This window comes from Rhincodon typus, chromosome 3, assembly GCF_021869965.1.
Source record: "Rhincodon typus isolate 14 chromosome 3, sRhiTyp1.1, whole genome shotgun sequence".
NCBI classification, from domain to species: domain Eukaryota; kingdom Metazoa; phylum Chordata; class Chondrichthyes; order Orectolobiformes; family Rhincodontidae; genus Rhincodon; species Rhincodon typus.
Window position 1 is genome coordinate 73,673,391 of NC_063334.1, and position 14,102 is coordinate 73,687,492.

At 43.0% G+C, this 14,102-nt stretch overlaps 1 long non-coding RNA gene across 5 annotated transcripts in view; it reads right to left on the reverse strand.

The window, feature by feature from the left end:
- Window positions 1-14,102, reverse strand: part of LOC125487668 — an 89,635-nt gene that overhangs the window by 53,146 nt on the left and 22,387 nt on the right. The window contains exon 3 of one of the 5 annotated variants that reach the window (XR_007266018.1): window positions 7,611-8,264. The exons of the other annotated variants lie outside the window; for them this stretch is intronic. This is a non-coding gene — a long non-coding RNA (uncharacterized LOC125487668). Of the gene's footprint in view, window positions 1-7,610; window positions 8,265-14,102 lie in introns of those variants that run through there. 5 annotated transcript variants of the gene reach the window in all.

Sequence of the window (14,102 nt, forward strand, 5' to 3'; positions counted from 1 at the left end):
CTGCTCCTCTGATGCTGCTTGGCCTGCTGTGTTCATCCAGCTCTACAACTTGTTATCTCTGAATTCTGGATGGTTTGACTGTGAAAGTGCTATCAGTCTGAGGCAGAAACATTTTTCTTGAGTCCATTCCAACTATTCCTGTCCATTTAGATGAAACTTGTTTTTAGCCTTATTTCCAGGATAATGAGGAGAAGCAGTTTGGATGCAAGCCAGGTGATAATCCAACATGTAACTTTGTGTTTTTTGAAGTGCTTTCAAGTGAGAACAGATGCTGTCAATTCTTGGAGCAAGCAGGCATTGCCTCAAACTGGAGAGCAAGCTCATTGGTTGAGACACAAATAAAACAAAAAGAGAATATAGCATTGCCATGAATATTTTTTTAAAGTGATTTCTTTACAAGACAGAGTAATTTTGCTCCCTTGAGCGCTGTGGGCAATGGTGAGCAAGTTGTAAAAATATGACAAGAATGAAACATTTGGAATTCAGAATCTCACTATTAAGCAGAGTCTACCTTATTTCGAAGCTTTTGTATCACATTTTTGGCACTGCCTGCCTCATTTATATGCCACTTCCAATTCCCGTCTTCTTCCCAGAGATATGGGATGGCACCAACTCCTGACATGAAAGGCAGAGCGGTTACCTAACAGCAGCACACTGCTGGCTTTTCCAGGCATTCACCTAATGATGCGTGCATCACAACATCCCTCCATAGATGCTACCCAGTCCACCCTTCCTGCAAACAATCAGCATCAGCTAGCTACCAGCCTCACCACAACATCTTGCCTGCTTTCTGACCATCACTTCGGTTCTTCACTTTAAAGCACGAGGACACCTCAGCTTTCTTGCTTCTGCCAGATTGCGTTTAATGCAGGGACACACACATCACTTGTACCTGACTTTCTTAGCACTCACTCACTTTGTGTTTACCTGGAAGTTGCTGGCCTCTGTGGCTTGCATTGTTTTTTGACTCAGATGGAAAGGTAGACAGCGTGTCTCGTCGGAACATTGAATATCCAGGAGGCTGGATATGTCGCTGTATGGCACCAAGTGGGGCCAAGGACACTTGGCTAGGCCTGAAGCCTGGGCCTCATGTACCTGCAATGCACATCTCCAATCCTTGGAAACCACAATGGACTGTACCATGTTAAGGGAAGTGCGGATAACCGCTTTAGAAATTAAAAAAAGCAGCTCCTTTTTACGTTTAGACTGAGAGATGCAGGAACTTATGAGCCAAAAGCAGACAGCATTTTTAAATTAACTTGAGCACAAGAAAGCAGTTGTACAAATGGCCAAAGGGTTGAGGTCCAGCAAAACACCAACAACCTGAAGAACAATGGTGGATGGAGAAAGCAGGAGAACCAGCAGTTAACCAACATCCACGATGTACGTATTTCCTTTAACATAATCAAGACAACCCATGGTCCAAGCACCCAAGGTTCCACTCACTACTGGCCAAGAATGAAGTGATATTCAAGAATAGAGGCAGTTGGTACCTGCTCAAAAAAGCACTTCAAAATCTTCTTGACAGAGACTCTGTCTTCACCCCAGCTGTTCTCGACACCATCATGCAGCATGTTACCCAACACCATCTCAGATCAACCCCAAATGGCTCAAGATAGAAAAGGCCTTTGACAGGTAATGAACAACAAGGCATCAAGTGCACAAAATCCTCATGAAAGTGCTAAAATATGGTGAACAGATATAGTTAGTGAAAATACAAGACCTTATTTTCCTTATTCAGAAGGAAAGGAGCATGCCTGGTGATCTCACAGATGCTGTTATTGTGATCATCTTCAAGAAAGGTGACTAGGCCGACTGCGGTAACTACAGAGAAGTTTCCTGTCGTCAGCTACAGGAAACATTTTCACAAGAATTCTCTTCAGTCACCTTCGCCCTGTGGCTGAAGAGTTCCTTCCAGAGTGTTGTCCATGCTCAGGACACTTCAACCAGTTTACGTATGAAAAACAGTTTATCCAAGTGCTCGTCAGTGAGGTAGACAAAGGGACACAGAATTCAGTTTGCGATTCAACTTGATTTTATTTATCAAATATTCCTTCTTAACAACACCATGAGACCATTTCCCAAAAATCTCAATATTTACTCCCTATCTAGCTCTGTGCACTTGAGAAAGATTATTGCCCACAACAATCCTCATGTTTGAGCTTGGCCTTTAGAATCTCCTTCCTCTCCAACCTCGTGCTGGCTCTCTTCAATGAAGGATGGTCTCATACATCAGGATTAGGATCTTGGGTTGCTTTTCTGCAGCGAATCTTGCTGCATGTCTTCACTGAGAGGTGACTTCCAGGTATGTGTTTTTATTACCTCTTGTCCTGGACATTTCAGAATGTTTTGTGGCCTCTGGCCAATGGGATCATGAGCAAGGTTCAAGTTTCTAATGAGGTTATGCCAACACACTTCACTGTTGCCAAGCGTCACCTCAGGCACTGGTTGGAAGCCAATGTGCCAGAAATTCTGATTGATACTTCTTCAATACACAACCCTCGGGCTGGTTCTAACAAGTTCCCCTGAATCTTTGTGACCTCTTTGACTTTGATTTCCATTGTTCTCTGTAGCCGATAGATGCTGGCTGCTGTTTAATTTAGCTTGACCAACTTTGTCAACACGATTTCTCCAGGTGTTGGTCAATTTACAATATCCAGATTTGAGCTCCTGGTCACTTGACAACAAGAGTCACAATGCTGATTCCACCCTCTAAGGAACACATAGGTATGATCTTCACTGCGTGGCAACTCCCAAAGAAATATAGGAAATAGCACAAATCCTTGCACATGGCCTTCTTTACTCTTACAAAGGCCTTCAATACGGTCAATCATGAGGGATTATGGAGTATTATTCCCCATTTCAGCTGCTCCCAAATGTTTGTCTCCAAATTCTTTATGCTCCATAACGATATGCAAGTTGTGATCCTAAACAATGGTTGCACCACAGAACCAATGATTAGGGTCATCACACCAACTTTCTTTTTAATCTTCCTTGCTTCAATGTTCCATCTCACAATTAGCCAGCTTCCCACTGAAGTGGAATCAGTCCGCGAAGGAAATAGGAACCTGTTCAACCTCTGCCACCTACAGGCCAGCTCCAAGGTTGTCTCACCTTCTATCAATGAATTAGTGTGCAAAGAGCGCCGATATCTGCCTGCACTCAGTGGCCAGGCTCAAAGCCATCATCATCATCTTCGCAAAGGCTTAAAACAGAATCAGCATTACTGATTATTCATAAGACAAAAGTTCTCCACCAACTTAACCTGGCCACACTGCACTGCTCCCACCCACCTCCATTATCAAAATCCACAATGAGCCCTTGGACTTCGGGGCCCACTGTTCATGTCTTGTGGATCTACCATCAACAAGGCAAGGTCAGACGTTGGTGATGCAGTTCAAATTGCCTTCAGTGACTTAGCACAGCCTTCAGTCACCTGAGGAAAAGTATTTGAAGATCAGGACTTCAAACCTGACACCAAGCTCATGGTCTAAGAGCAGTACTGATATCCAGCTTCCTATGTGGCTCAGAGACATGGACTATGTACAACTGGCACTTCAAGAAGTACCATTAGTGCTGCTTCCATAAAGTCATACAAATTCATTGGCAGGATTGGCCAACCATTGTCAGCGTTCTCAAAAGACCAACAGCCTCAGCAGTGAAGGATTGACTACGCCCAATCAGCTCTGCTGGGTGAGCCACATCACCCGCAAACCTGACACAAAATTCCTGAAATATGTGCTCGACTCGGAGCTTTGATATGGAAAACCAGTCCCAATAGGACAGAGAAAATGCTTCAGGGACACCCTCAAACCTTCCTTGAAAAAGTGCAACATCCCCTTGACACTTGGAAACTCCCGACCCAATTCTGCTGAAGTGGGAGGAAAGCACCTGGAAAGGATATGTACAGCTCACACCTCATCATCAACAGCAAGTTAAAATCAAGCGCTGGCAGAGAAAGGAATGCATGGTAATCTGGCAATCTCAGCCTCGCATTCTCTCAACTACTGTCTTTCCTACCAGTGACAGTGACTGTAGGTTGTGCATTATACCCTTCAACTACTTGACAACTCATTTTAGTGTGAAAGCAAATCATTTTTAACCATGAGGGACTTCCTAAGAGAAAAGAGTGTGGCACTGTCTCATACCAGCGTCACACCTGGAACATGTGCCAGCTGCTTACACAGTAAGAACACTGCATTGCTTCAACCAAATGGTCATACCTGTCAGTGTAAAGGGACTGGTCCTGAGTGAGATCAAAGGGGATGACAGCCAGAGGATGTCATCACACTCATCCGATGTGCGCATGTGATTCCTGCCCAGGAGTTGGGCTACAGTCAGCCACGTACTTGGTTCTACTAGAATCCAGGGATCCATGTTTTGTGTCCATTGATTGAACCACAGCCAGTCCTGCAGGTCAAGTGAAACCAACAGGGATTGTACTGACAGATCATCAGTCAAACAGCTTGCAGATACCAGTAAGGGCCATTCTCACAGTTCAGTCCAGAGGCTGGGCCACTAATCAGTCTCAGGAATTTGGATATTAATTATCAGCAGATTTAGAAATATAGAGAAAAGGAGAAGTAATAGGCTAGTCAGCCCTTCAAGCCTGCTCCACCAACCAACATGTCTTTTTTATTCCTTCACGGGATGTGGGCTTCACTAGCTGGCCAGCATTTATTGCCTGTCTCTAATTGCCCAGAGGGCAGTTAAGAGTCAATCACATTGCTTTGGCACTGGAGTCACATGTAGGCCAGACCAGGTGAGGGTGGCAGTTTCCTTCCCTAAAGGGGTTCAGTGAAACAGATGGTTTTTCTGACAACCAACAATGGAATCACAGTCATCAGTAGACTCTCAATTCCAGAATTTTGTGTTTTTTTATTGAATTCAAGCTCCACCATCTGCCATGGCAGGATTTGCTCAGGTCCTCAGAATATTAGCTGGGTTTCTGGAGTAATAGTCCAGTGATAATACCACTAGGCCATAATGTCCCTTGAATGATGGCTGATCATCAAACTGAGAATCGTTTTCCCACTTACTTTCCACACCCTTTGATCCCTTTATTCTTAAAAACCGTACGTAACACCTTCTTAAAAACATTTGATGTTTTGGCCTGATAGAATTTTTGTGACAGGGAATTCCATGGGCTCACTATCTCTGGCTGAAGAAATTTCTCTCATCTCAGTGGGAAATGGCCTATCCTGTATCTTTAGACTGTGACTCCTCGTTCTGGACTTCCCAGGCATCAGGAATATCCTTCCTGTATTTATCCTGTTAGAATGTTATAGGTTTCTACGAAGTTCCCCTCATTCTTCTAAACTCCACTGAATAGAATAGTCTTTCTCCATATGTCAGTTCTACTGTCCCAGGAATCATTCTGGTAAATCATTGCACAGTTTTGTGTCATCAGCAAACCTGGAGACATTACTTTTACAGATAGTAGGGACTGCAGATGCTGGACAATCTGAGATAACAAGGTGTAGTGCTGGATGAACACAGCAGGCCAAGGGTCCAGGCCCGAAACGTCAGCCTTCCTGCTCCTATGATGCTGCTTGGCCTGCTGTGTTCATCCAGCTCTACACGACATTACTTTTAGTTCCCTCAGCTAAATCATTGATGTATATTGCAAAGAGCTGGGATGCAAGCATTGATCCCACTAGTTACTAGCAGCTACTTGGCAAAAGACTTGTTTATTCCTGCTCTTTGCTTCCTGTCTGCTGACCAATTCTCCATCAGTACACTACTCTCAAACCCATGCACTTTAATTTTACATGCTAATCTCTTATTTGAGACCTTATCAAAAACCTATTGAAATTCCAAGTCAATGGGATCCTCCTTTTCGACTTTACTAGTTACATCCTCAAAAAATTCCAATACATTTTCAAGCAGGATTTCCCTTTCGTAAATCCATGTTGACTCTTGTCCAATCCTGTCACTGTTTTCCACGTGCTCTGCTACTAAAACTTTTATAAATGGACTATAGCGTGTCCCCTATTATCTATGTCAGGTTAACCTGTTTATCACACTCCTTGGTGTACTTGGGGAAGTGGAAAGCTCAGGTCTGGAGATGGGGTCCACTGGATTGGGTCACTGAGGGAATGATTACAGTGAAAGCACCAGAAGGGACTGGTTGCTGGAGGTCTATTTTTCACAAGTTACGATCACTTTGGATGCAAAGGAAATGGGAGATCAACAGCAATCTTCTCAGGATAAAGCGGAGGATGCAGATCAGGACATTGACTTGGAGAAACATCCAAAACAGCCTATCAGGAATGGTCAGCCAGAGAGAACCTAATTAAACCCACTTCCAAGACGAATGAACTGGGCTTGGATTTCCTTTTGCTTTGCAACATTCTGCTGGTTATATGGCAAGCAGTCCCTGGCTAGTCCACAGTACATATGAACCGGTTTCTTTTTTGCAGTCCTTGGACCTTTTCTATTGTTGAATAAATGTTTTGTTATCTATTTGATTGCATGCCTAACATCTTCAAATGATTCTCCTTTCAAGTACCTACACTTTACAGCTTAGGCAGAAAGCAGCAGTGAGACATCACAAGGCACTAAGCTAACACTGTTTTTAATGCTTCACTCAGGCTATGACATCCGACCGTTGTGCGATGAAGTCTCTAATATAGGGAGCAAATGGCATCAATCCTGATAACACATCCTTTGCCCCTTCCATCATCAGTTAGCTTTCAGTGTTTCAGAGTTCACGTAGACTGCCCTGAAATGCTTGTGTATCCTGTAGGACAGAGATTTACCGGAGATATGACACTCTGGCGGACCTGTATGCTATGAAGAACAAATGCTAACTGCCCACTGTAACACCTTCCAGCCTGGAATGGCAGTGCACTCTCTGGAAAAGCTGATAGATAGAATGAACCTTTTCATCCAGATGTATGTGGTAGCATCTCTGATCTTGTAATTTAACATGCAAGATGGGTGTAAGTGTGGATTGATGTATGCAGGCTATACAGTTCCTGCTTTTAGCCTCAGGTGTTGTCCGCATTAAAGTGCAACGCATTAGCTGCCGTCATCAACATCATGGTTCATGGATCAATGTCAAGTGAGACTATCTGCAGTCAAGGATTGTGTCACTTATGAGACACAAACAATGCTTAGCTATTATAACTTCTTTCATCCTTGGGATGTCTGAAGAGGCTGCTCATTTACCCTTGCAGAGTGCAGAGGATAAACAACCTTCTTCCTGTCCCCAGGCCACTGCACTGACTGAGGCTGCTCTCTACGTCCAGGCTGGCTGGATCTGGTGATGTGGCCTTCTTTGTTGGTCAGCAGGATCCAGCACTGCTGCCCTTTCCACCATCCGTCCACCAGCACGTCAGGTCCCAGTTGACAAACTGAGGATCTAACTTGCTTTTCTGGGCCAGTTCCTTCAGCTAATGGTGCAGGACCAGTTCTTGATTTATAGTCGCAAAAACAGAAATTGCTGGAAAAGCTCAGCAGGTCTGCCTGCATCTATAGAGAGAAATCAGAGTTAATGTGTCAGGGCAAGAGACCCTTCCTCAGAACAATTCCCTAGGTCTGGGAAACCTGCTTAAGTCAGTTAAAACAGTTAACTTAAAACAGTTGAAATCAGAGGCTGCCAGCCTTTTTCAAATTTTAAAATGGACAATCCCGCCACCACACCCCACCCCAAATCTCTCACTCTTCTCCTCAGAAACGAACAGAAAATGCTGGAGAATCTGAGGAGGTCTGGGAGCATCTGTGGAGACAGAAACAGAGTTAATATTTTGAGGTCAGTGGCTTTCTTCTGTTTGTCTTCCCCTTGCCTCATTTCCAAGGTGGGGGCAGCTCCGTCAGCTTTCAGATTTTTAAAGCTTCACATTTATTCCAATCGAAACCCATCCATTTGAGGATTTGGAATTTAGACACTGAAGTTGATTTAAGCCCCTTCATTTGTTTGAATACTTACTATACATTATTATATCTCGTTTAATTTTGACAGAAATTTAGAAAGCAAGAATATTGCGCAGACTACAGATATATGACACAAATAACTAAAAATAAAAGCATCTTATTGTGGTGTACAGATTAGATAAATTGCAAAAGATATTGTTAAATGATACATATTTGCCAGTCAACACTCATTTGCTTTTGCAACCTTTAAATAATTCGATTATCTGTTATTTTTCATGGTATATGCTGTTGACTTTGTTTTATTCTGAGTCATTTTCTTTTGCTAATGCAGCTTTGATGATGACACAGAAACCCACACTTCAGGCAGTGGGTGGTCGATGACAATCCTAGTAAAGAACAGAAGGTCATGATGAAATTATTGTATATTTATTAAGTTAAAACCCATCGATCGTTACTAGGAAGAAACCATCAGTACATTTTACGGAAACTAGAAGACTGACAATTCATTATATATAATAATCAAACTGAAAGAATAAGTTTTAGTTTTAGAATTACTGTTTGAGTTACATTTCATATTAAGTCCCAACGTAAGATTTTGCCAATGAGAAATTCCTTAAGAAAGTTGCCAATGATTATACCATCTGTTACAGTTACAACTATAGATGTTGCATAAATTCGTCATTTCCATTTTCGTTCTGTCACAATGATGTTAAGTAGAAAAATAAATCCAGCCTTGATATTGAAAGCCAATATAAATTTATCTTCCAGCACTTTTAAACATTGGGCACCTGCTGTTAGTGCAGTATCTCGTTAAACAGCAGTCAATGTTTTCAGTAAATGTTTAGTGGTATTAAGTGGAGTCTTATAAGAGTCTGAATGACATGGGTAATGGTGAGATGTGTGGCAGGATTGAAGGAAATGTATGGTGACACTCAATGTCGAGATCATCTCACCCATTACCTTTTGCGTGGAGTGACGACCTTCTCGCCCACCAGTGGAGAGTTGCCAACTGACAGCAATTAACACTTATTAAGCTCCTTATTGACTACCACTCTCTCATTAATGTTCTGGTTGCAATCTTACCAAACAACGAGCTATTGTGGAAACCTCTCTCAGCATGCATTCACCTTGTGCCTATTGGCACGCTGTGGCATCCAAGCCTTGCGCTGCCATGCCTTGCATCCAGCAAGTGGCTGTGCCATGCAGTTGCCCTCAGTCAAGTGTGCATGCATCTTCTCATAAGTCAATGTGGCACATCATTCATTGTACCACATGATAGCAGTGTTCACGCTAAACATTTGGCATCTACAGCAAATAGCAAGACACGCCTGAAAGTCTTAGGGGAGTAGTCTGCTTGAAGTCCATGGGGGCACTCATCAGTCAGGAGCACTCAGCACAATTATCCAGCAGCAGTCTCCCATACCCGTCATGGTCTTCAGCCATGGTCGGGCATGGAGTTGGGATGGCATTGCGTAGAAGGTCCTTGCCTTTCTGCTCCAGGGAACAGAGTCCTTTGTCTCCACAAGGGCCAGTCCATGGAGGGAGGTCTGCCACAGTCAGGGACACATGTATCTACCAGTCAGGGGTCTGAGCAGGTCTGGATTGTGCTGACAGGTCAGGTCAGTCAAGATGGTGGGCCTTCACCTCCGTTCACAAAAATTAAGGGGGAGCAGGGTTGGCATGTGGGGTGGAGGCAAGTGGGCAGGTAAATGGCTTGGGTGATGAGCTGGGTCAGTGTGAAGCCTCTGGGGTTCACTGAATGGGCACCTCGGAAGGAAAGGATGTTGCTGGGGGTCTCAGCAGCTTGCTAACGCTGAGGTTCAAAGCCAGCAGCAGAGGACTGCTTGCTGTCATTTCAGTCTTAAAGTACATGAAAAATATACAAAGTGGAGGAGAATGACAACGAACATACTTGCAATGGGTGAGATAAGTGAGATTACGCTTGCAGGAGGGGACTACATCTTCAATGGGTCACTTGATTGGCTGTGAACACATAATATGTTGGTGACACAAGGTGCACGGTGTCTACACCATGGCCAACCTGCAGCATTGACCCCCTCGATGTGCTGCAGCTTCCTGTAACCATCATTGCTGGAACTTCCTGAGAAGGACCCCCCTGTGCACACAACCTGCTTAACCACAGGCATGTTAAAGGGTGGTGGTGGGTCTTGCGTGTCAGGGTGAGTCAATGCCATGTACAAGCTTTGCTAACCATGTTCCTCCATGATGTATTTGAAGTTCATTCCACTGTCATGCCTTATTATTACTCAAGGAGGGATGTCATAAAACATAACATATCTAGATCCTACACAGAGACACAGAAACCACATGAATAATGAGAAACAAATGTTCATAAACAGAACAAATTATTTACGTAGCTGCCATCTGTGGCCACCTGGTTCCTCAGTATAATTTCCTCCTCTCTTTTCCACTGTGTCTCACTGCTCCATCACAGAAGCCCGTGAGGTTTGGTCAGGTGATCCAGGGGTCATTTTTATCTGGACATGCTGAGGGTCTTCTTATCAGAGGCAAGTTGACCCTTCTTGGCCTGAACTTCCAGGCATCAAAGGATGGTACCCAGGGTGGATATAGAAGGCCTGGCCACTCCTGCAGTGTTCCGAGAGGAAAACTACTTAGGAGCTTGTTGGGGGCTATTCCTGGCACTGTCTTGTCTCCTTGTAAGGAGGGGCAACTGGACTGGGGTCCAGACTTTCCTCCCCACTCTCATCCTGCCTTCAGTCCGGAGGACCATAGCCTGGGCAAAGGAATACTGGTATTCATGACTCTCTAGTAGCCCCTCAGGTAGCTAGACTTGTCCCTCCATGGCAGTCACCAAACCATCCATGGAAGCAAACAAACAGTCGCAGAACTGGCTGCATTTCTCTAGCTTCAGAGTGTTAGTGCATCTCATATGTCTGTCCGCGGATGCTGTCCCTGCCTATGTGCATTTCAATAAAGTCCCTGATTGCCAAGAACACAGACTCCTTTGCTGCCAGAGGCTGAGCAGGTGCTTGGTCTCTGACACTCCTCTTGCCTATAGCCTAGGATGTTTCTCTCTCACCCATCTGTACAACAGGTTTGAGATCCTCAGCAAACTCCAATACTACACTCAGTTTTCCTATTGACCCTACTGACATTTCAGTATTGGAGCTGGTGCAGGGTCCAGGAGGCAGCTTTGTCGATGCTTCCTCCAGGTCCTGGACACTGTTGTCTACAGAGGTCGAGAATGCCAGGGCATTGCCACAAGAGCAGGCCCGATCTTCTCCTGTGAGGTAAGAATGTTCTACCTGTATAGAGTGAGAATGTGGATATTGGGCAGGCAGGTGAGGTAAGAATGTTCTACTTGTATAGAGTGAGAATGTGGATATTGGGCAGGCAGGAGGATGTTGCGTACAACAGATAGGATGTCGCATACAAGAGACAGGATGTCAGAGCATGAGCCTTGGTGAGCGATGAGTGCAATGGCAGAGACAGAGTGAGTGTGAGATGGCAGAGAGCAGAGTTCAACACTTACCATGATGGAGCACAGATGGTCATTGACCTTCTTTCAGCTCTGCAGCCTGATCTACCACACCCTCAGCTTCAGGAGGTACATTTCACATGAGTACGTGGCACATACATTATAGAAAGTTTGATTGATTTCCATCATCTCTTGCTGTTTCATCATACTCCTCCACTTTTTGTACTGAACCCTCCTACCAGGATTTCACCTAAACCACATTTTATTGCAAATGATACACATCACAGACTAGGGCTTTCACATCTCTATCTCTTTTCATGCCAATAGCTCTGAATTCCTGTACCCTTCTGCAGGAGGAGAACTTGCACAATCAACATGTCGAATGGGAAGCAAGAGGAACATTCACAGGAAGAAGGAAAGATTGGATATCTGTAACCATCCAATGAGAAATTCTCCAAGAAGCAACTCCCAAGCACCATGATCGTATTAGAAATGTGGATAATGATGGTACATTACGACACTAACAAATTGTTACGTTTTCTCTGCAGCCTTTGGGAATCTGATCACAACAGGAGAATGTTACATTACATTTGAAAGTGAAGTAGTTTATTCTGAAGCAAATGTGTTGAATTTGAATAAGGGCATTATAAAGGCGTGAAGCATAATTTGGCTGAGCAGGATTCAGACAATACTTTAAAAAGCATGACTGACATAGACAATGGATAGTCTTTAAAGAAGTATTGCATGACTAACTATACATTCCTGCTAGGTGCAAAATCTCAAAAAAAGATCAGTCAACCAGAGCTAACAAAAGACGGTGAGGATTGCATCAGATTAAAAGAAAAGGCCTATAAAGTTGCCAAAAATAGCAATAATTCTGAGGATGGGAAGGTTTCTAGAATACAACAAAGATGGACAAAGAAGCTGATAAGAAAAGGTAGAATAGAATATGAATGCCATCTAGCGGAACAGAACAGCCTGTAATAACTTCAATAGGTCAAAATGAATGTTGGTCCAATAAAAGCAGAGTCAGGAGAATTTATATTAGGGAAACAGAGAAATGGCAGAGAAGCCAAGTGATTATTTTGTGCCTTTTTCACTGACAAAGATGCCAGAAATAACCCAAACGTACAGTTCCAAGTGGCTAGGAACAATGAAGAGTTGAAGGAAATTAGTATTAATAAGAAGATTTCACTGGAGAAACTAATTGGGCTGAACATCGATAAATTCTCTGATAGTTTATATCCCAGAATGTTGAAGGAGGTGCCTTTAGAGATAGTTGATGTGTTGGTAATCATCTTCTGAAATTCTATAGATTCCGAAATTATTCCTGTGGATTGGAAGGTAGGAAATGTCACTCCACCATTTACAAAATGCAGGAAGAGAGAAACCAGGGAATTAAAGACTTCAGTAGGAGGGAAAATGTGAGAATCCATTGTAAACAATGGGACAAATAGTCACTTGGATAATAATGATTTGATTGGGCAGTCACATGGATTTGTAAAAGCAAATATATGTTTAATGAACTTGGCCTTTTTTGAGACATTATGAACAAAATTGATAATGGAGATGGATGTAATATACTTTGATTTTCAGAAGGCTTTTAATAAGTTCCTCTCAAGAAGCTGGAAGGAAAAATTAAAGCACATTGGATAGGAGGTAATTTACTGGCATCGATTAATGATCAACTAACAGGCAGGAAACAGACTGTTGGAATAAATTAATCATTCTCACGGTGGCAGGCTGTTACTAGTGGAGTACTGCAAGGATCAGTACTAGAGCCCCAGAAGTTCCCAATACATATCAAAAATTTGGAAATGGGAACCAAATATAATATTTCCAAATTTATGGATGATACAAGGCTAAGTGGGGATGTGTGTTGTGAGGAAGATATGAAGATGCTTCACGAAGGCTTAGTGAGTGAACAAGAACTTGGTATATGGAATATAATGTGGAAAAATGTGAGGTTATGTAATTTGGTAGGAGAAACAGGAGTGTGGAGTATTTCTTAAATGATAAATGGTTGGAAAATGTGGAAGCACAGAGGCATCAAAGTGTCCTTGTCAATAAGTCACTGAAGGCCAACTTGCAGGTTCAGGAAGCTGTTAGAAAAGCCAATGGAATGTTAGCCTCAAGAAGATTTGAGAACAGGAGTAGCTAAGTATTACTTTAATTGTATGGAGTCTTGGTTATACTGGACCTGGAGTTTTGGACCCATTATCTTAGGAGGAAATTATTTCCATAGATGAAGAGCAACAAAGGTTCACCAGACTTGTCCCCAGAATGACAGAACAATCTTCTGAAGAGAAATTGGTGAAATGGGGTCTGTATTCTCTAGATACGCAAAGACTGAGGGGTGATCTCATTGAAACTGACAATTAAAGGGATAGACAGAGTAAATGCAGCTAAGATAAGACAAAGAAATGTGAATGCTAGAAACAAAACAGAAATTGCTGGAGAAACTGAGCAAGTCTAGCTGCATGTGTGGGAGATAACAGAGTTAACACTTTGAGTCCAGTGACCCTTCTTCACCCGTGCAATTAATAAAGTTACTATCGTCAGATTCTTGTACCAATCTTGTATAAATACATATATTGTATGGGCAGTTCAAAGTGCCTTTTGAACTATAGGTTTATAGGGAAACATCAAACTTTGAACAAACATCAATGTTGTATTTTATCCAGTTAACACTAATTATCTTGAAACTTGTCAGTTATGAAACATCTAAATATGTCAAGGCTATTTTTGTGGCTGGAGTTGTTCC